At 36.5% G+C, this 22844-nt stretch overlaps 1 long non-coding RNA gene across 2 annotated transcripts in view; it reads left to right on the top strand.

Annotated features, from left to right (window-relative positions):
- Window positions 1-20317, top strand: part of LOC103105806 (uncharacterized) — a 29088-nt gene extending 8771 nt beyond the window's left edge. The window contains exon 3 of one of the 2 annotated variants that reach the window (XR_465354.3): window positions 19912-20317. This is a non-coding gene — a long non-coding RNA (uncharacterized LOC103105806). The remainder of the gene's footprint in view (window positions 1-19911) is intronic. The other variant, XR_465353.3, reaches the window with a different exon arrangement.
- The last annotated feature ends 2527 nt before the right edge of the window (window positions 20318-22844 follow it).

Raw genomic sequence — 22844 nt, forward strand, 5'->3', positions numbered from 1 at the left:
AAACAACTGCTTGAATACATGGGTCGAGGTGGATATGACTGGGGAGGTAGACTCTAAATGAACATCCCAGTGCAAACATCAACAACATGGAAATAGGTTCTGATCAAGAACACACGTAATACCCACTGGAATTGCGCATCAGCTATGGGAAGGACGGGGAGAGCGGAGAGAGGAATAGAATATGATTTTTGTAACCAAGGAATAATGTTTGAAATTGGCCAAATAAAAAATTGGGGAAAAAAAATAAAAAGTTTTAAAGACCTTAATAAAAAAGTAAATAATAAATTCATGCCTGAAACCCCTATTTTTAAATTCAGCTAAAATGTTATAAAATCCCTCACTTTAAATCAACTTCTGTTCTTATGTTTTAAGTATGTTTCCTACAAACAATTTATCATTAGTTAAAGTTTTCTAATCAATTCTTCAAAGCGGTTCTATTTTATAAACTTAATTAGTTTACATTCATGGTTATAATTTTATTCCTCCCCTTCAATCAATACTAGCATAATATTTTAATAGTTATATTTTATCAATAATAGATAATACATGTTTTGCTTTTATTAATTCAATCCTAGATTCTACCCAAATACTGAAATATAGGTGACTCTGTTCCACACAATATACAGATTTTAGAATTCTACTCTTTCTGAATTTGTAGATTTCACACACATAAACATATCTACACCCACATTTAAATTCCCTATCCATTTCGGAGAGAAATACAGTTTACAAATCACCTTTTATTTCTGTCCCTACAAACTTTATATTAATTTGATTGAAATGTAATGATCAAACTAAGGAGAAAAGAATTTACTCCTCCTGCTTTAACTACTTCCTAATCATCTCCTTTCATTATCTCTTCAATTCCCATGCTTTTTACCCTCAATGACATTTTTTATTGCTGGGGTATCAAAGAGACAATGTAATTATTCAGTCATCACTTATTAATTTCATTTTGTAAAGGCTTGTTTACTTTGTTATGGTTCTGTCTCATGGTGGATTTGTACATCAAAAGCCCTCATGAGCTCTGTATATTTTTTTTAGGGTAAAAATGAAAGTCTCTGATTTTATTTTTAAAACATCTTTTTTATGAATAAGTATGTTCAGTTTTGCAGACTAGACAATTTAGGAGTTAAAGCTGCTTTCTCTTGCTTTTCAGTACACATATTTCAATTTTATTTTGTTGAGTACATGATTATCTTCTTCCTGCCTACTTGTAACACACCTTTACATTGAAATTCTAAATTCATGACTGTATTTCTGGATGAGTTAAACTCAGGGATCCTATTTGATGGTAGCCTATGATTTCTCACAAGCTGTATTTTGTCCTCTGTTTCAATTTACTTGTGTGATTAACTGGAATATACTATTCAGACTCTTTTTTTACCAAAGTTTTTCTCAGAGATCAATAATTTCCATATTATCTTGACAAGTTCTATGCTTTAGATTTTGCTTTGATTCATAGGTATCAAAAAATATTTTTCTGATGGTTTTGTGTTTTGTATTTGTTTTATTACTTCTTGTACCATGTCTGCATTTTTGTTCTGCATCTGGAATATTCTGTTTCTCAAAGAAATTACTTCTTTATTTCAGTTTTTCATTAACTATTCCAAGCTATCAAGTTTTGTGCTTGTTTCTAGTTTTCTTCCTTCAAAAATCTTAGAGCCATTTTAATAGATATCATATTTTCCTCTACAACTATTAGTGTGCTTTAATTTCTATGTAGGTTACTGCAATAAATCTATTTTCTCTTCACTGGGATCCATTTGTAATTGTTGAATTATTCTTTTTCTGGAGATTTCTTCACATTTTCTTATAACTCAGAATGTTCATTTGATTTATTTAGATCTCTTTTTTACTTATTTGTTTCTTATTTTTTTTAATTATCCTTCTGAAGACTTCTTTTCTTTCTCCTTTCTTTTTGATATTATTCTGTTACTGTATTTGGCAAACATTTTTTATGTCTTGAGAATATGAAGGGAAACTGGATTTACTCACAATTTCTTATTCAATCATTCTGCTAAATCTCTGTTGGACCCTAATGTATGTGACCTGATTAGTAGTGGGAAGAATATAATGAACAGTGATATGGGAACTTTTCTCTACCTGTTGTATTAGAGGCTACAGCAGTCTTCATCATCTCTCCTGTCTGAGCATCTGACAAGAAAGTCATAACTTTTCATACTCTGTCACCAATATTTCCCAAGGGTATAATGCATCTTTGCAGAAGCTATCATATAGTTGATCTTTGAGGACCTGAATTCTGGAACTTCTGAATTTCTTGCTTTCTTTATTACAACACTCTATGAAGAAAATGCAGAAGATTCTGGAGAGAACAAGTTTGAAAGGGGAGGAGTCAAAGTGCATATTAATCTCCATTATTGCTGATAACAGAGCACCAGATATTCTGATAAAGGACTAGATTGATGAAAAGAGTTTTTGTAAACACTCATGAATTGGGCATCAGAATAAGCTTTTCACCTCTCCCTCTTCTTTCTCTTACAGAGCCCTACTTCTCTTCTGCACCATGATCTCCAATCCCTTTACCCCTCAGTTCTCTCTCAGATCATTTCCCTTTCCCTAGCAACTCTCTCCTCTTGACTCTACCTTGATTCCTTGGTGAAACAATTCAACTCTAGACACTGTCCTCCTCTCTTGAATCCTCTTTATCATATTTAATATTCATTTTTTCCTGCTAAGCCTCAGCCTTGGATCACTTCCATCATTCACCATTCTTATTCCTAAACACATACTGCTGAACAAAGGTAAAGAAAATTACCCAATTGTTCTCATGGGGCCGAATACAAATTTATGTTGCACAATCTCAACTGGGTCCTCACTGCTACTAGGCAATTGTGCTATATTTCCCCTGTCAATTCACTATGTCCACAGTGATTCTTCCAAATCTTTTCATCTTTTATACAACTTCCCATGGTTCCTCTTCCCACTACTTCTTAACTGAGATCTGTTTCATAGGGAAAAGTGAGGCTATTTGTCATTAATTTCTTTTGCTCCCATCTTCCTCATCTCCTGATCACTCAGATGCTTTTCATTAGTATCTCCTTCTTCATTTCAGTATCTCATGATAAAGATGCCTTACTCCTTAGTAAGGCCAACCCCACAACTTGTTCCAGTTATCCTATTCCTTCTGCTCTTCTCCAAAACATTGATCCCTCTGGCATCCCTTCTCTTTCACTTTAAATCTCTCCCTGTCTACTGCCTCATTCCTTACTACCTACAACATGTCCATCTCTCCTATCCTGAAAAAAACAAAAACTCACTTGATGCTTCCATTTCCACTATCACCCTGTATCTTTTCTGCCCTTTACAGCTAAATTCCTTGAAAAGGCTCTCTAAAATAGGTACCTCCACTTTCTCTCCTCCCATTCTCTTCTTTTTTAGAAAAAGTTATTTATATAGAATATTTTTCCATGGCTACATGATTCATGATCTTTTTCTCCCCTTTACTGTAGCTGACAAGCAATTCCACTGGGCTTTACATGTATCATTGTTCAAAACCTATTTCCATATTATTAATATTTGCAATAGAGTAATCTTTTAACCTCAATCATATTCCCATCAAACTATGTGATTAATCATATGTTTTCTTCTGCGTTTCTGTTCCCACAGTTCTTTCTCTAGATGTGGATAACATTCCTTTTCTGGATTGTCCTGGGTCATTTCATTGCTGCTAATAGAAAAGTCTATTGCATTCAATTGTGTCATAAGATATCAGTCTCTGCGTCTGCTGGTTCTGCTCCTTTCACTCTGCATCAATTCCTGGAGGTCTTTCCAGTTCACATAGAAATCCTCCAGTTCATCATTCCTTTCAGCACATTAGTACTCCATCACCATCAGATACCCCAATTTGTTCAGCCATTTCCAAATCGATGGATACCTCCCTCATTTTCCAATTTTTTGCCATCACAAAGAACATGGCTACAAATATTTTTACATGTGTTTTTCCTTATTATCTCTTTGGGGTACAAACCCAACAGTGGTACTCCTATTCTGCCTGCTTTAAGATTTTGCCCACTCCAATCCATCCTATATTAACCCATTAAAGTGATTTTCCTAACTTCCAATCATATCACATCACATCACACAACATAACCCCAACTCCAGTGGCTCCCATATTGCCTCCAGCAACAAATCGAAAATATTGCTTGGCATACAAAGCCCTTCAAAACCTAGATCCACCCTACCTTTCCAGTCTTCTTGTACCTTACTCCATGCCTGATACTCTTTAATTCAATGATATTAGCCTCCTGGCTGTTTCACAAACAAGACACTCCATTTCTTAGTTCTCAGCATTTTCTCTGGCTTTCATTCATGGAACACTTTTCCTCTTCTGCTCCAACTACTTACTGACTTCTCTGTCTTCCTTTAAGTTCCAACTAAAATTCCACCATTTATTGGAAATCATCCCCATGCCTTCATAATTCTTTTTTTTTTATTTTTTTTTAACCCTTACCTTCCATCTTGGAGTCAATACTGTGTATTGGCTCCAAGGCAGAAGAGTGGTAAGGGTAGGCAATGGGGGTCAAGTGACTTGCCCAGGGTCACACAGCTGGGAAGTGTCTGAGGCCAGATTTGAACCTAGGACCTCCCATCTCTAGGGCTAGCTCTCAATTCACTGAGCTACCCAGCTGCCCCCTGCCTTCATAATTCTAATGATTTCCCACTGTTAATTATTTCCTATTGTTCCCATATCTACATTGATTTGTTGTCTCACAGTTTAGATTGTTAGCTCCATGAGAGCAGACTATCTTTTACTTCTTTTTGTATCCCCTATGTTTAGCACAGTATTTGGCACATGGTAGGTACTTTTAAAATGTTTGGTGGTTATTATTAAACCTCTACTTTAGATAAACAAGAAAACAGAAATTTATTTTTATCTCTCATTGTTTATGTTACTCGTCCTGTAGATTTCCTAACAACTGTACCTGTGCTCAGCAAATCTGATTTTCAAAAAATAAGAATTGACCATGTCAAAGACAGAAAGTCATTGAGCTATCAAAATATTTATAAGAACACTTGCTGTGATAACAATAAACTGGACACAAATGGATGTCTATTAGTTGTGGGATGACTGAACAAAGTGTGGTATATGAATTAAGATTGGAATTTTCATGTACCATACATTATAAAAGGTAATTATGAATAATTCAGAAAAATGTAGCATGAAATTAAGAAAAGTGAAATGAATAGAACCAAGAGAACATTATAAACAGTTACAGAACTAAAGTTTAAAGAATAACTTGTCAATGTTTTCCTCTAGTGAAAGAATTGATAAATGTAAAAACAAAAGACAGTTTTTATTTATGTTTTTTTTTGTTAAGTGATATCATCTCTGATATGAGTAGGGAAAGGAAGAAAGTGAGAAAAGAAGGGAGAAGAAAGAAAGAAAGAAAGAAAGAAAGAAAGAAAGAAAGAAAGAAAGAAAGAAAGAAAGAAAGAAAGAAAGAAAGAAAGAAAGAAAGAAAGAAAGAAAGAAAGAAAGAAAGAAAGAAAGAAAGAAAGAAAGAAAGAAAGAAAGAAAGAAAGAAAGAAAGAAAGAAAGAAAGAAAGAAAGAAAGAAAGAAAGAAAGAAAGAAAAAAGAAAGAAAGAAAGAAAGAAAGAAAGAGAGAGAGAGAGAGAAAGAAAGAAAGAAAGAAAGAAAGAAAGAAAGAAAGAAAGAAAGAAAGAAAGAAAGAAAGAAAGAAAGAAAGAAAGAAAGAAAGAAAGAAAGAAAGAAAGAAAGAAAGAAAGAAAGAAAAAAGAAAGAAAGAAAGAAAGAGAGAAAGAGAGAGAGAGAGAGAAAGAAAGAAAGAAAGAAAGAAAGAAAGAAAGAAAGAAAGAAAGAAAGAAAGAAAGAAAGAAAGAAAGAAAGAAAGAAAGAAAGAAAGAAAGAAAGAAAGAAGGAAAGAAAGAAAGAAAGAAAGAAAGAAAGAAAGAAAGAAAGAAAGAAAGAAAGAAAGAAAGAAAGAAAGAAAGAAAGAAAGAAAGAAAGAAAGAAAGAAAGAAAGAAAGAAAGAAAGAAAGAAAGAGAGAAAGAGAGAGGGAGGAAGGAAGGAAGGAAGGAAGGAAGGAAGGAAGGAAGGAAGGAAGGAAGGAAGGAAGGAAGGAAGGAAGGAAGGAAGGAAGGAAGGAAGGAAGGAAGGAAGGAGGGAAGGAAGGAAGGAAGGAAGGAAGGAAGGAAGGAGGGAAGGAGGGAAGGAAGGAGGAAGGAAGGAGGGAAGGAAGGAAGGAAGAAAAGAAAGAAGGAACAAAGGAAGGAAAGAAGGAACAAAGGAAGGAAAAAAGAAAACTGGAATGAAAGTGGAATTAGGAGAACAATATAAATCATGATGACAATAATGTAAATATAATAAAAAACTAAAAGTTGTCAAATTCATATTAAATACTAAAAGTATTGATACAAATACAAAAATACTGAGGGGAGAAGACAAATGATAAAACAACCTCCCTACTCTGGAAAGAGAAGGTTGTATCTACTGATGCCATATTTTGCAAATTCTGCCTGACATGACAGCTAGGCAGTTGGTTCCTTTATAACAACTATTCTTTGTTATATGATCTTCCTCTTTGGATATGGAAAGTAAGAGATAAATAACTGATAAAAAGTGGAGCTGGGAATCAATAAAACTTAAGGAAGGAAGAGCATAAGAGAGGAAAAGAGAAAGGGTTAAGGTGTATTTTATGTTGTCAAGTCTGTCAGTTTCCAGTGACAAGGATAGAATCTCAGCCCCACACAAAGTAGTTGTTTATATCAGATATAACAGCAACAAACATTTGGGTCTGTTTTAGGACTTTCAAAGTGCTTTACAGTTATCCCATTTGATGCTCATCACATCCTTGAAAGGTAGGTGCTCTTACTATCTTCATTTTACACATGAGGAAACTAGAGCCAAAAGAGATTAAGAGACTTACCCAGATTTGTTCACATACACAGTTAGCAAGTGTCTAAAACAGGATTGGAACTCGGGTCTTTCTCATTCCAAAATCCTATCCTTTCCAACACTTAGCAGCCAATAAAGAAATATTACTATGTCCCAAGGGAAATGTTCATTTATGACATTTGCTTTACAGAAAGTTTCTAAATTAGATAATGATTAAATTGGGGGGGGGGGTTACACTGGGCACCAAAAAGAGCAATGGCAAGTCGAAATAGTCATGTGATTCATTCACAGAACTTCAGTTATCATTACCTGGAATTAATTTTCAGAGAAGTTCTATGTCTATTCCTATAGGTAGGAATTCCTGTACAAGTCTGAATACTGAATACAGTCCTGGAGTCAGGAACTCTTCCTAGTTGTGTAACCTTAGGCAAGTCACTTAACCCTAATTGCCTAGCCCTAACTGCTCTTCTGTCTTAGCATCCATTTAAATATGGATGCTAAGATAGGAGGTAAGGGATTTTTATTTTTTTATTTTATTAAATTTTATTAAATTATTTTATTAATTTTATGAATTATTTTTATTTTATTAATTATGTCTTAAATATAAGATACTGTTTCTTAATTACATGGGTCTCTTGCAAAAGCGTGGTGTTGGGGATAAAAAGAGGAAAGCAGAAATCAGGAGAGGGAACTTCTAGCAGGGAAGGACCTTGGAACCTTTTATTTTACCCCTTAACTATCAGGAATAACGATCCAAAGCAGGCCAGCTTAAGTACAGCAGAACAGGAAGTACTCCTGGAGAAACCAATGGGGACCCAGACTTTTATTTTCAGTGGAAAAATAGTGGCCAAGGGAAAGTACATAGACTGAGGGTGACCATTTTTCTCTGCTGAGCATAATGGGAAGCATAATGTTCCCTGATTCTAACATAGAAGGTTGGGTTGATTTAGCCCAACAGGGACAAACATTTACCAACACACAGGATGCCCAGGGATAAACACAAAAGTGGCCAGTCAGCTTGTAGGGGCTGCTGCTTCTGGTAACTCTCTAATGTTATTCACTAAGAGCATAATGACAGCATCAGACCAGTGGTAACTGGGTGGCTCAATGAATTGAGAGCCAGGGCTAGATAGGGGAGGTCCCTGGGTTCAAATCTGACCTTAGACACTTCCTAGCTGTGTGACCCTGGACAAGTCACTTGACCCCCATTGCCTAGCCCTTACCACTCTTCTGCCTTGGAACGAATACGCAGTATTGATTCTAAGACAGAAGGTAAGGTTTTTAAGGAAGAGAATGCAAAAAGACAGCATCAGAGCAGAGGTTAATGGTGGTGATTAGCAGACTAGCCTGTCTGGTTCTGGGGAAGTCAGAGAAACATTCTACATAGCACAGCAGAGCTCAATATAGCTCAACAGAACAAGATAATGATCTGAAATCCAGGGGGGATTTTATCTCAAAGTAGTCATATGATCCCATCATTATTCATCCTTATTTATAATTTAGCATAATTCCCTGGGATTTTTTCCCATTGTGTTTGGAGCTAAGCGATTGGTCCTATGTCAGCTTTGACAGAAACTGTGGCAGAAAGAAATTTGTTCTATCTTATCTATGAATTGTGGGAGCAAGATGAGGGAGAGGGGTCTAATTTTCTAGGGTCACAGGGAGAATCAGCTCTGTTAATGCCATTAATGATTAAAATATGCCATTGGAGACTTTCCCTTTCATCACTAAAAAGGGGTCTATGAAACTAAGGTGAAAGCTTAGTGTAAGGAACAGCTAGGTGGTACAACAGATAGAAGAGCACTAGACTTGGACTCGGGAAGACCTGAATTCAAATTCATCTTCAGACATTTACTATCTGGGTGACTCTGAGCAAGTTACTAAACCTGTTTGCCTCAGTTTCCTTAATTTTTAAATGAGGATAATAAAATCACCTATCTCACAAGACTGTTGTGAGGATCAAATGAGATAATATTTGTAAAGTGTTTAGCACAGTAGGCACTATGTGAATTTTATTTCCACCCTTTTCCCGTCCTTCCTCCAGCTTTCTCTCCCCTTTAAAACAAAAGACAATCAGTGGCTATCTATTCCCCAGTCAAATTCTTGTGATTCAGAGATAGTCTAAGTTATTTCTGGATGGTACACACTATCAACCCCAAACTGCATGGACATTTCTTGACATAATATTTGAAAGAAGCACTTAGTGTAATACCTGGCATAGAGTGGATGCTCTATACAAAGAGTTCTTCCCTTCCCTGCCCAGGACATGGGGGGAGAGGAGAAGAGAGAAGGGGAAATAAAAATATAGGAAGTAAAGTCATTTACATTCATTTTCAGTTTTCTGTTTAAGTTGTCCAAACCTATCCTACTATTATTTGACTTTGTGCCATCATTGACAGCATCACAGCAATAACAACAATAACAATATATTATGTTTATAGAGGTGTCATATACCTTACAAAGTGCCTGCATGTCCATTAATCTTATTTGATCACCAGACCAGCCCTGGGAGGCAGGCAGAGCAGTGACCAGCCAGGAATCACAGAATCTCAGGGAGGAGATTCTACCATTCAGTTAGTCCAACTTAAAACTAATAGGAGTATCTTCTAACACATATCTGACAAATAGTCATCTGTTTTCTCTTCAGAATTTGTTCCTTAGGAGCTTTTTCTAGATGGAGTAATTTCCCTTTTAGGTGGGATTCACTCCACTCAAACCCTGTACAAGGGGCTTTGGGGACTATTAACTATCCTTTCAATGAAGCCTTTGAAATCTGTTATTTAAAAATCTGTGGTTCTCTATGCCTGGTCTCCTGTCCTTTGTCCCAAATACTAAGATGGAGTGGTCACTTCTCCCCCTCCTGTCCCACCCCACAAAGTTCCCATAGTTTCTGCTTAAACAATTGATCCCTCTGTGGTTGATAAGTAACAGATCCAAAACAGTGATCCCTTAATCTTTTAAAAGATGAAATTATAATAAATGGGGGTAGGGAGGGCAGGTAGAAGGGGACATACAACTAGGCAGCTCAGTGAATAAAATAGCTAGGTTTGATGTCCAGAGGACCTGGGTTCAATTCAAGTCTCAGATACTTCCTAGCTGTTTAACCCTGGGAAAATCACTTAACTACAACTGTCTAGTCTTTACTGATAGTATTGATTCTAAGACAGAAGGAAAGAGTTAAAAAATTATAACAAGTTACTAGCTTCTTTGTCATAAAGTATCGAATATCTAGATAAATATCTAGTAGCTAGTAAATAATTGTTTCTCATTAGTACTATATAATCCTCTTTACCCAGGCTTGTGATTTGTTTCTAGAATCCCTCATCTATATCTTCTTTCTGTCCAAGTGGTCTGATGACAATAGCAGTTCTATATCCTCTCCTCTTCCTCATAGGACCATAGATTTAGAGCTGGAAGAGATGTCCAAAGCCATGTAATCCAAGCATCTTATTTTCTAGATGAGAAAAATGAGGCTCAGATTGGCAAATTAATTTGCCCAAGGATAGTAAGTAGTGGAGACAGATCTTTAGCCCAGGTCTTCTGACTGCAAATCTAGCATCCTTTCTCTGTGCCATGCTGCTTCCCTCATCCAATTGGAGATTATCAAACTGGCATGGGCCAGAGTACATAAGTCACACCGGATGAGAGATAAGAGAAGATGGATGGTTTGCAATAATCTGCCTTAATAGAGGGAATGCCCACATCATTGAAATCAAAGTATCAGATACTAAAAAGTATCTAAAAAGTGTCATTTTAAAAAAAATCTCTAACCAGCATATTAGAATCAGTACTATAGATTAGTTCCAAGGCAAAAGAGCATAAGGGTTAGGGAACAGGAATTAAGTGACTTGCCCAAGATCACACAGCTAAGAAGTATCTAAGGGCAGATTTAAACCCAGGATCTCCCCTCTCTAGACCTAGCTCTCAATCCACTGACCTCTTAGCTGTCCACTAAAAAGGGTTATCAGAACTATATAGCTCTTTTACTCTCTGGCCAGCAGAATTTTTCCAGAAAAAGAGCTATCTAAAAAAGTTTGGAGGTTTTACTACAGATATAGCCCAAGGGCAAATAATGAGACTACTTCTGTACTAGCATCTAATCCAAATCTTTCCATTTTACCCACAAGTAATTATAATTAAATGTATCACTATAATTGAAGGAGTCTATGGACCATTGTTTACATGGTATAAATCCTCAGATACTTCATGGCAGTTAACCTATTTCAGTAATTGACTCAAACTATTGATTCTTTTAAAGATGACCATATTTTTTCCTCTTAGTGGAACCTATTACTAGTTTACTGACTCTCCAAAGCCTGGCATATTATGATTCATAAGTGTGGGAAACCCAAATGTCTTCAATGCTTAGATTTGGTGTAGCTAGATTATATTTTCAGACCCTTAATGAAAATATAATAATAATAATGATGATTTACATAGCACTTTATGAATACAGTTTTGTTTCAAATGATCCTCACAATAATTTTGAGACATAGGTGCTATTATTATCCCTATTTTACAGATAAGGAAATTGAGGCAGACAGATATTAGATGACTTACTCGAGGTCAGGCTAGTAACTCTCTTGCCCAGGTTAATAAATGTCTGAGTTCAAAATATTTGCCAAGTACTCTATCTACTATACCATTTAGTGGGCATTAAACCCCAATTTCCTCCTCTGCAATATCGAGATGATAGTTCTGATATTTGTAAGGAAAGCATTTATAAACTTTTAACTACTTTACAAATGTATCAGGAGTCGAGAGGACCTGAGTTCAAATCAAGCTTCAGACACTTCCTAACTATGGAGCCCTGGACAAGTCACATAACCCCTCTTTCATAACTGGGATGTGCCACACAAGAACACCTCCCACATTCCTGGAGCCAGGTGTTTGTACTTCAAGCTTCACTGCTACAGGGATCCTGGAGAAAGAAAGACAAAAGGGAGAAAAGTCCCTTTTCCACTTATAGAATCCCAAGGAAAAGAAAATCTTGGAAAAGAAGGTGGATCTCTTTCCCTTCATTCATTTTGTGGACCATAGAGTTCCTCTCTGCAAGAGGAGAGCCTCCTGGCTTCATCTGTTGTCATTTTTAGCATCACTAGTCAGAGTCACCAATCAGGAATTCTCTGTGTCTTTCCAGAAAGACCTGACCCTCAGCAAGGAGTCAAGAGTGTAAGTCACCTTTGCTATATAAAGAAAAGCTATTGGTTTTCATTTGAATTGAGGATAAGCAGGAAAGGCTGCTAACTACAAGAAGAAGGAAAATCATGTCCCATATAATGTTTATCTACAACTTTGCCCCTAAAACAGTGACTTACCAATTGTACTTAGCAAGAGTTTACTTAATCTTGGTTGAATTGAATTGAATTGCATCATGTAAAATGCCATTGTATATCTTGCTTTGTTAACTCGCTATGTAATCACTTTTCCCAATACTCAAATTCAGGCAGCCCTGAAATGGAAAACAACCAGCAGCTTGAATGAAGGCATCAAGGTAGGCATAAATAAACTGGTTTAAACATCTGTTGGAAAGCCTTTCTTATATTGGTTCTCAGCATTCTTTTCTGCATAAAGGATGCAGATCCTTCAACAATACTGTCTAGAAAAAATTATATATGAGGAAGAGTACCTAGCAGTTGCCATTAGCAACAGAATATTAGAGAAGTCAACAAGGATTATATGCAAAAGTTCATTCTAACTAACTAAAGACCTTAAATATAGCTCATGGAAGGGTAAGGAGAGGGAGGGATAAAGTAAAAAGTACCCTTTTCTTATTAGAGAAATAAAAGCTTTTTTTTTTTCATTTTTTCAGGAACAGAATGCTTTATGCAATTTTTTTTCTTTCTATTGAAAGAAAATTTCTATCCCTTTTTGGGCTTTTACCCTGAATAATGAGGCAAATCTCAGGAATAAGAAAATTAAAGGAGTTTGTTAAAAATACACTAAGGAAGCAACACATTGACAGGCTGATCACTGGATATCATACCAGATTTCAGGGTGGGCCAGCTTTTTTATAATAATACTTTAGACAATTTGATAGGCTCCCATCAGCAAAAGAGGTGGTTCCATGCAGCTTAGTTCCTTCCCAAATACATGATACTTTGCACAGGTAGGGTTTTTAGTATTGGACACTTTCCAAACAGGTAAGACATCCCTTCTTCCTCCTACCCAACAGTGACTGACCAGCACACCTGGGAACAATAGGTCAGAGTCAAGATATCTTTCAATACTTCCTTCTCTCTTTTTCTTAAACTGCATTGGAAGAAAGAAGAGGAAGCTTGAAAGCAGGCAGATAAAAATGGTCAAGTTCTTCTCCCTGATTAAACCCAAAAACCTAAGCTGAGAAAATAAACCACTCAGATATACCACAGGCAAATTACCTAAACTTGCTTTTTGTTCTTTGTTTTGTGACTCCAAAGTCCAAAATGAATTGGTAAGAAAAAACTTAAACTTTACATAAATGTTTAAGGTTTGCACCATGAAAATATTATGTTATTACATGGTGGTTTAGTTTATTTTAATATCTATATAGTAATGAATTATTTGACCAGAGTAGGACAAACTATCTGCTAAGGCATAAAGGAACTGCCGACTGCATCGAATGGACAGAGAACTCATGGAAACCAATTCATGGATGCTTGGAATGTTACGTTTTATTTTTTAAATATGTATTTTTAACTTAGATACAATACTGACATCTGATAATATTTATATCAGTTCTTCAAGAATACATCAATTGATGCTGAAAGGAATAATGAACTGGAGGAATTCCATGTGAACTGGAAGAACCTCCAGGAATTTATGCTGAGTGAAAGGAGCAGAACCAATTATACACAGAGACTGATACACTGTGGCACAATCGAATGTAATGGACTTCTCTACTGGCAGCAGTACAAGGATCCAGGACAATCCTGAGGGACTTGTGAGAAAGAACACTATCCACATCCAGAAAAAGAACTGTGAGAGTAGAAACACAGAAGAAAAACAACTGCTTGATCACATGGGTTGATGGGGATATGATTGGAGATGTAGACTCTAAATGATCATCCTAATGCAAATATCAATAATATGGAAATTGGTCTTGATTAATGACACATGTAAAACCCAGTAGATTTGCTCATTGGCTATGTGACGGGGGGTTGGAGGAGGGGAGAGAAAGAACATGAATCATGTAACTATGGAAAAAATATTCTAAATTAATTAAAAAATATTTTCAAATAAAAAAAGAATACATTAATTGATCAATCTTCAAACAATGGGGATTTTTTCATTATTGTTGTTGGACCTTTGTGTGAAAAAGGAGCAATTAGCTACTATGTGATGGACCCTAAGTGAAGTGCTGGAGATACAAATACAAAAATGAGAAAACTGTCCTTCCTGTTCTCAAGAAGTTTATATTCTGTTGATGTGAGAATTCACTTCACTGAAGTGGATCATATTCCCTTGATATTTTAATAAACAATCTCCATGAATTAATGGGCAAAAAGTAAAAACTCTCGAGATGGGCATTTCCAAATTTTACTTGACTGGTCCTAGGACAATTACCATGTGGTCAAGCATTAGGACCTTTAGTTTAACAGGCTAGCTCTTCCTGAGCTCCCTCTCAGAGATCCTCTCCTTTCTATTAAAAGAGATCCAAGTAGGATCTTAGTAAAAGAAATAAAAGTTTTAGAAATAATATCTAAGAGAGGCAAAAAGTTTTAGAGGATCCATTATGATAGCCAATATCCTGATCAACACAAAAATGACCTATGGAAAAAAATTTTAATGATATATGATTTCATCAATGTGAAAATTCCATCCACTAACAAAATGAAAGTTTTCTGCAATTTAGAAAATAAGTCTTGAAAATTTGTCTGAGACTACAAGTGGTTAAGTGGTTTTCCCACAGTCACATATAAATTTGAGATATGAGATTGCAACCTAAGTCTCCCTGACTCCGGGTCCAGGATTCTATCCACTATACTTCTATACTGCCTTTAAAAGATCATAGTAGATCTAATGTCTGTTACATTTATGTATAACTGCAAGAGGAATTTTTGGAAAAAAACTAAGATCACCTATGAAAATTAAAAATGAGACTAGAGCTACATTTATTTTCTTTCAGGAACAGACATCAGTACTGACTTCCAGGTAGGAATCTCACTAGCCATTTCTGAGCACATAAATGCGCATACATGACCATTAGTGTTTCTCTCATGAAAAGCAGAATATAATATTGTTTACTGATTCATAAGTTCTTCTAACCTCAGAATGGCTTTTGCAGAGTAACCACTCTCCATCTCTGCTCTGTTTTTTACTGGATGTGAGCACTGGCCAAGATGGGAGGAATTGGGGCATAGAGGATGCTTTGCAACTTTCTTCATTTGCACTAACAATGAGCTATATTCATCAGGTTTTAAATTCTGAAACTTGAAGCATAAATAGGGGGATTCAAGCTCATATCTTTAAATCTTGTTTTGCCTCATCATGTTCCACTTTGGGTCTTACACACACACACACACACACACACACACACACACACACACACATCCATGTATGCAGGCACACTCACATGCACACACATCTGTTTCTTTGTCTCTCTCTTTATCCCTGTGTCTGTCTCTCTCTCTTCTCTTATTCTTCCTTGCTTTAAGTTTTCCTTTTCTGCCTTCTTCATGAGCAAAACAGTTACTTTTCCCACTGAGATTAAAATAATAATGACTCACATAGCACTTTAAGGTTAATAAATCACTTCCCTCCATCCCCTGAGATTAGTGCTATAGCCATCATTAATGAAAATTTACAGATAAGGTAACAAAGACTTCCATGTTGCCTCCTCTAGGACTATAAACTCCTTAAGGGCATGGAATTTTTCCTTTTGTCTTTCTTTCATCTGTTCTTGGCACATAGCCCTAACTACTTATTCCTTGACTGACTGAACAAATGCTATGTGCATCAGAGGCAAAATGTGAGCCCAGGTCTTCCTGACGGAAAGTCAGGAATGAGTGGGCAATGAGAGGAAAGGCGAATGGTTCCAAGTGCAATGGGGGAGAAGCCTGGAGGCTTGGGGACTCTTCTGTGTGAGATGAGGGAAAAGTCCAGGAAGAAGGGAATACCATGCAACATATGCCAATCTCATTTACTTTTATGTTTTATCTTAGCTCCCTAGAAGTCAGTCAATAAGCATTTATCACATACTTACTCTGTGCCGGCATACTAAAAAAAGGGAAAAGACAATCCCTGCCCTTTAGAGTCTCACAATCTGATGCAATATTCATGTGAATAAAATAGCAGTGCTTAAGAAAAATCCATGGGAAGAATTAGTGATACTCACCCTATTTATTGAATGTTATTGAATGCAACTGCACATCAGTATATCCTTTCCAAGCCTGGGATACCAGATCATTCTAAATTCTCTAAGTCGTGGAAACCATGGTGACTTTTTTTAAGCTGTACATTCTGAGAATGTACAGTAGTAGCTTGTTATCACCTTCTTCCCACTGTTGACAGCTGTCTCCTTCACTTCCTTATACTTTTCAGAATTCTCCTACCTCCTTGTCAGGGCGGGAAAGGGTCCTGCCAATTAATCCAGAGTTTTGATGCCCCCTGCTTGCCTCTTTTCTGCCAATGAGAACCAGTTACTCTAATTCCCAGGGGTGGAACCTGGGAGAGGGGCCACAGGAGCTGGGCCAGCTCCCCCTACTCTTGGTACTTGCTCTTCCTAATAGGTTAGCAATGACCTGAACCTGTTGGAGATTCCTCGAAGGTCACAGTCATCCTTTCTGCCATGGGAATTTGTGGTCCTAGTGAGTTCCTTCCCAATCCCCCCCCCCAATGACTTAAAAATAAACCTGAGAAGGAGCTGGTTCAGCCTCCAAGGTGAGAGGTTGCTTATTTTCAGCTGGGAGGAAAGGTGTTTTGATTGTTTCGTGAGAAATGCTATTGAAAAGGACAAATAGGTTTTCGGGAGGAATTTGAAAGAAGATGGTGACCTATTTAGTAGACAGAAAGGAAGTACTATTTGAGGAGCAGAAAGAACTAATAAAGAATAAGGAGACGGATGACACAAAAGCTCTGTGACTGACAAAACATTCCCAGTCTTTGGAGAAATGGGCAGCCGACCATGCCAAATTGCATCTGCATTTTTTAAAAAGTGCAAAAATGAACATTTTTCTAGTGCAGCCACAATAGTGGTTATTGAAATGCAGTAAAATGATCCAGAAATCAAAAGATTTCAATCAATCACAGCAGCAGGAATAAAATGCCAGACACTACACAGCTCTCACATCATACATAAATGTCAGCGACCATATATTTCATGTCCAGAGTTACTGTTAAATTTAATGGGAATTTTATATGCACAAGGACTCTAGAGTTTGGATACATAAAAGGAAGAGGAATTTAAATTGCTAATTTTTTTTTAAAAATAGGTCAGAATGGCCCCAAATGTCCTTGGGAAAGGAGGGTATTTTTTATGGTAGATTGTAAGGATGTTCTCAGTTAGGTTGCCTTGTTTGTATTCCCTAAATGTGGACACAGGCAAAAACTGCTTTTGTGGATGAGTCTCAAAAGAAAATATTGATGAATAAAGGGAATGACATAAGAAGTGAGGAAGGGAAAAGAAAATGATGCAGACTGGTTTAAGGGAGGAACCTACATGTCTAAGAACTCTGATATGAGCTGTGAGGGCAACTACATGGCAGTTCTTTTGCAATTTTATTGGGTGGAGCCTCTGAAATCTTGGTTAGAGGATATAGTCTTACATAAATGAACTGAAAGACATCCAAAGAAATTTTGTAACCCCAAGTGAGATAGTGGCTAAGATAGTTGCTTGGGTCAATAGCCTGAGAAAGAGCAGAAAGTCAAAAGGATCTATTTAATCGTGTCTGCTTAGGCATCTACATAGATCTGGAAGCATATAGAGTGTTGGACATGGAATCAGGAAGACCTAATTTTGATCCCTGCCTCAGACACGTATTATCTCTGTGTCCTTGGACAATTCAATCTCTGTTCGCTTCAGTTTCTTTATCTATAAAATGGGTGATAATTGGTGATAATAATGGGTGATAAACAGATGATCAAACTAAAAAATATATGTTAAGGTGTTAAATAAAAGCTAACTACTGTTATTATCTGCTGGATTTCTAGCTGCAGCTGTTATGGCCTTTAGTACTTTAGAATAAAAGAATTTTAGCCCTCCCCTGTGAGAAGCTTACTAACCATTGAACCTTTAATACATGGTACTTAAAATTTGTGTCACCTGGAGTAAGATCCTTAATTTCTCCAGGACTCATTTCATCATTTTTTAAATGCTAAGGTTTAGACTAGATAACTTTAAGAGTCCTTCCTAAAGTAAAGATAACATAATCAATATCTTTTGCATTAAACTAATGTAGCCTTGCCAGTTGGTATATGAAAAGGAACACATCACTGGTGGCATATGGACTCTAACTTTGAGTGCATGCTGTCCCACAGAGTAAGTACCTTGAAACCAAAATACCTTTTGGGCTCCCAACATGTGAGGAAAGACCTGAGTGCTTCATCAGAAATATTATCATTGTTTTGGTAAATTAGCAAGCTTAAGTTCATAAAAGTTCAGTTATTTGTCCAAGGGGACATAACTAGAAAACTTCAAAGTAGAATCAAGATCCAAGCTTTTCTTCCTATCCTGCTATTTTTTCTTTCTTAATATTCATATACCTCTTCAAAGGTTACAGAGTAGTTCACCTAAAGAAACTCTATGAAATAAGTTGTATAAGTATCATTATCCCTCATTATCCATGAGGAAACTGAGACTCAGGGAGACTATGACTGGAAAGTAATTCAATTCTCTACCCTCTACTCACTCACACACATACACAGAGTGATGGAGTAAACTGGTTTAGTCAAGCTAATTGGAACTAGGTGTTTCACTCTTTCAGAAAATAATCAAACTTAGGTTAAAATTATTAGAGAATTGTAAGTCAAAACAGAATTCATTGTAATTGACTACTTAAATTAGCAGGAAAATATATATATATGTATATATATATATATACATATATATATATTCCTCAATTTTAAGGAGAAAGTCAAGGTCATACAATGAAGATTCTTCCATAGCCTAATTAGACTGATGGACTTATGTGACTTATTGGACCCTTCTTAAAAGACTGCTTTCTGGTGTTATCAGCGGGGAACTCAGATGTTCCACAAGGTGATTAAAAGGGGGAAAAAAGCTCTTGAATAATTGGTTTATTTCATTTATATCCTCAAATATAGGTGGAGACAAAAACAAAGAAGATAAAAAATTTCTCCAATCCTTTTAAAAATTATAGATCTTGAGAAGAAAAAGAAGAAAGAGAATAGGAAGAAAAAAGAGACAGATACATTGATGAAAAACCAAGTTTGATTGTAGGATGAAAAAAGGAGAGAAAAATGAAATGAAAATAAGGAGAAAAACATGAAAGTGTGTGTCTATCTGAAGTCCAAACTGAGACATATAAGAAGGAGAAAATGAATGTGCTACTCGAAAACACATTAGGGCATAAGGGAAACCAGCAATGGACTCAGGAAGACCTGGAATCTGGGCAAAGGAAAAAAAAAAGGAATTAGGTTCACAAGAGATTTGACAATGTTGGTTCCATATTGACCATCATAGACAGTGCAATGGATAGAGTGCTAGACCTGGAATCAGAAAGAACTGGCTTCAAATCCTATTTAAAACATGAAATTAGGGGGAACAAGGTGACTCAGTAAACAGAGTGCCAAGTCTGAAGACAGGCAGTCCTGGGTTCAGGTCTGCTTTCAGACATTTTCTAACTGTGTGACTCTAGGCAAGTCACTTAACTGCAATTTCCCAACCCTTTCCTGTTCTTCAGCCCTAGATCCAATACTTAATATCCATTCTAAGACAGAAGATAAGGAAAAAATAAATTGATGTGAACCTAAGCAAATAATTTTTACTTTCTCATGCTTTAATTTCATCATCTTAAATAGAAACTATGGTACTTACCTTAGAGAGTTGTCTGGATTTATTTTGTTTGGGGTTTGTTTGTTTTTAAACAGATTTGTGATTTCATTGATTGAGTGAACTCTCTTCATGCTACTCTACGCTGTAACATAGAGTCCAGAGGAGTTGCTCAGAAGATTTCAAGGGTCAGTGACTTGGACTAGATAGCATGGACCATGTATATCAAAGGCAGAACTTGACGCCAACTCTTCCAGATTCTAAGACCATGTTTCCTACCAGGCTACCACACCTCCACAAGGTTGCTGTGAGACTAAAATGCAAAGAGTATAGAGTGTTTCACTAATGTTGTAATCTATTAAACATCAAGAATTATTACAGATTATAGCATTAAACAAAATGGCTTAATAAATTCTTGTTGACTGGACTTGTAATGTGCTTTAATTTCAAAAGTATGAATTTTACCCTCATATTCTCTAGCAGGGATGCAGGTCTCCTCATCAATATTTTCATATTTCAACTACTGTAATCTAGACCTACTTAAGCTAAAGGTTCTACTTAAACTGATAAATGGCCATCAGTCGCATTTAATTTAGTGCCTCTTATCTAATCCAAACTTAAGTTAGAAAAGAAATATGAAATGCAGCTCTAACCCTCAAGGATCCTAGAGTCTCGTGGGGAGACAAAATACAATATAAGAATATAAAACATGGTGTAGTTAAGTAACCTCTGTGTAGAGTTCAGACAGTAGGTACTACAGAAAAATAGCTTTTAAAAAGTTACATACTAGATTTTTTTTCAAAAAAGAAGCCCCTAAGGCAGCTGGGTGGGTCAACAGAAAGACTTGGAGACAGAAGGTCCTAGGTTCAAATCTGGCCTCAGACACTTCTTAACTGTGTCCTAATTGGGCAAGTCAGTTAACCCCCTTTGGCTAGCCCTTGCCACTCTTCTGCCTTGGAACCAATTCACAGTATTAATTGTAAGACCAAGGTTTAGCCAAGAAAATTATAAAAATGCATAGCATTATTAAGGTTATACTGTACAGTTATCACAATATTTTTTAAATCTCCTGGACTCCAGGTTAGGAAAACCCCAGCCCTAATGGTAAAAACCCAAAACAATGGATAGAAGTGGGAGAGAAATATTTTGGAAATACTTCCAAATAATGAGAACTATCAGTGAATGGGATGGGCTGACCTGAGATATAATGGGTTTCCCTTCATTAGAGGTCTTCCAGAAAAGCTTGGATGTCCTCTTGTCAGGTCCATTATAGAAGGGATTCTTTTCTGGGGATGAATCAGACTAGATGCCACTGAAACCCCTTCCAATTCATAAAATCTCTGATTCTGTGAAGTCTTCAGTGGCTGGCACCCTTCCACCATAGTCTCCAAGAGGCCAGAGTCTCCCCCACCTCTAGATGTGGCATTAGAGTAGGAACTGAGCCAAAGGAGTAGCTATTACAAGTATTTTCAGTTATCCATCATTTCCCACAGAAAGACAAGTCTAAGGGAGTTGTCTTGCCCTCATTTGCCTGCTGCTGCTCTTGGGCAGTGAGGCTCTCTTTTTCTATACTAGGCTCTGTCCCACAAGAGCTGACTCTTAGAACCCCTGAAGGAAAAATGGCACAGATGGCAGAAATTGGGTTCACATATAGTTTACAGCAATTCCTCCTGTTAATAGATAGAAATGTAATATTCATTAAACAGAATTCAAACTTCAGTCATTCTAATGATCATGAGGACTTCCTTCATCAATGCATAATAGAACAAAAGGCTGATTTTCATTAGGCATTAGTTTCAGCACTTTTTACTTTCTTTTATAAGGCACAACTTCTTCCAAAGAGTGTTGGGAGGCCCAAGCTCTCTCCAACCTGCTTGAAAATGGCAATTCTACACTTAGCCTGTGCCGTGTCAAGTAGTTACTTTATTGTCTGGAAAAATTTAGTCTTTCAGAAAATCTTCTTCAATTTGATGACATCTTAAGATTCAGCCTCTATCTCACTAAAATACCAGGAGAAAAGACCTTTGATATTTCGAAAGTAATTATTCTTTTCAATTCTTTCCTTTGTAGGTGGCAGAAAGGAAAGTGGAGACAGGGAGATGATTGGCTCTAAAATCATTCTGGCCAAATTATTTAGCTTTTCAAAAGTCAGACAGTGATCCTCTAACATTTACAAAGTGCCAATAGTGGTACTGGACAGATGGAGACACAGTCTAATATAATTAGAGAAAGTACTTATCCATGGGTCTCTCCAAGCTCAAATCAGCAAATTAATTGGAGAATGAGAAGTCTGTGTAAGGAAGGAGGAGTTCAGGACAGAGTGAGGAGCATTGAATCAAAATACCTTAAAATATGCCTAATCCCAAATCACTTGCACCATGGAAGGAGGATTGAGGCAAAGGAGGATTTGTGTGTCTAAGTCAACATTTAAGCACTAATTATGTATTGGACACTGTGCTAAGTTCTAGGAATAGAAATATAAACAGAAAGACTGCCCCTTCCCTAATGGAAGCTACATTCTAATGGAATACAATAAGTAGAAGGAACCTGAAAAGTGGAGGGGGGTTAGGAAAGGGGAAAATATCATTGTTTCAGGAAATAGTAGAGAAATCCAGGATAGTAAGGAGTACAAAATGGAGAAGAAAAAAGACTTAACTGGCCTAGGCATCCTTCTTAAATTGGAAATTCTAGGAGGAATTAGAGGAAGAGACCAAAGGGGTAGAAGGTATTTCTGATGCATGTAATCCAAGATGGAATGAGTTTTGAGGATGGGGAAATTTCTGGGGCATGTAAAGAAAGTCCAAAAAGTCTAAAGAAGAGTCCCAGAAATTGTGGTCACAGTCACACAAATATGAACATCATTTTAAAAGTTGAAATAGATTGTTTAAAAATTAGTCTATACTCTAAATGATCACTCTGATGGCAAATATTAATGATATGGAAATAGGTCTTGATCAATGATACATGCAAAACCTAGTTAAATTGCCTGTTAATTATGGGAGGGGGAAGAATAAGGGGAGGGAAAGAATAT

This window comes from Monodelphis domestica, chromosome 3 (genome assembly GCF_027887165.1).
Source record: "Monodelphis domestica isolate mMonDom1 chromosome 3, mMonDom1.pri, whole genome shotgun sequence".
NCBI classification, from domain to species: domain Eukaryota; kingdom Metazoa; phylum Chordata; class Mammalia; order Didelphimorphia; family Didelphidae; genus Monodelphis; species Monodelphis domestica.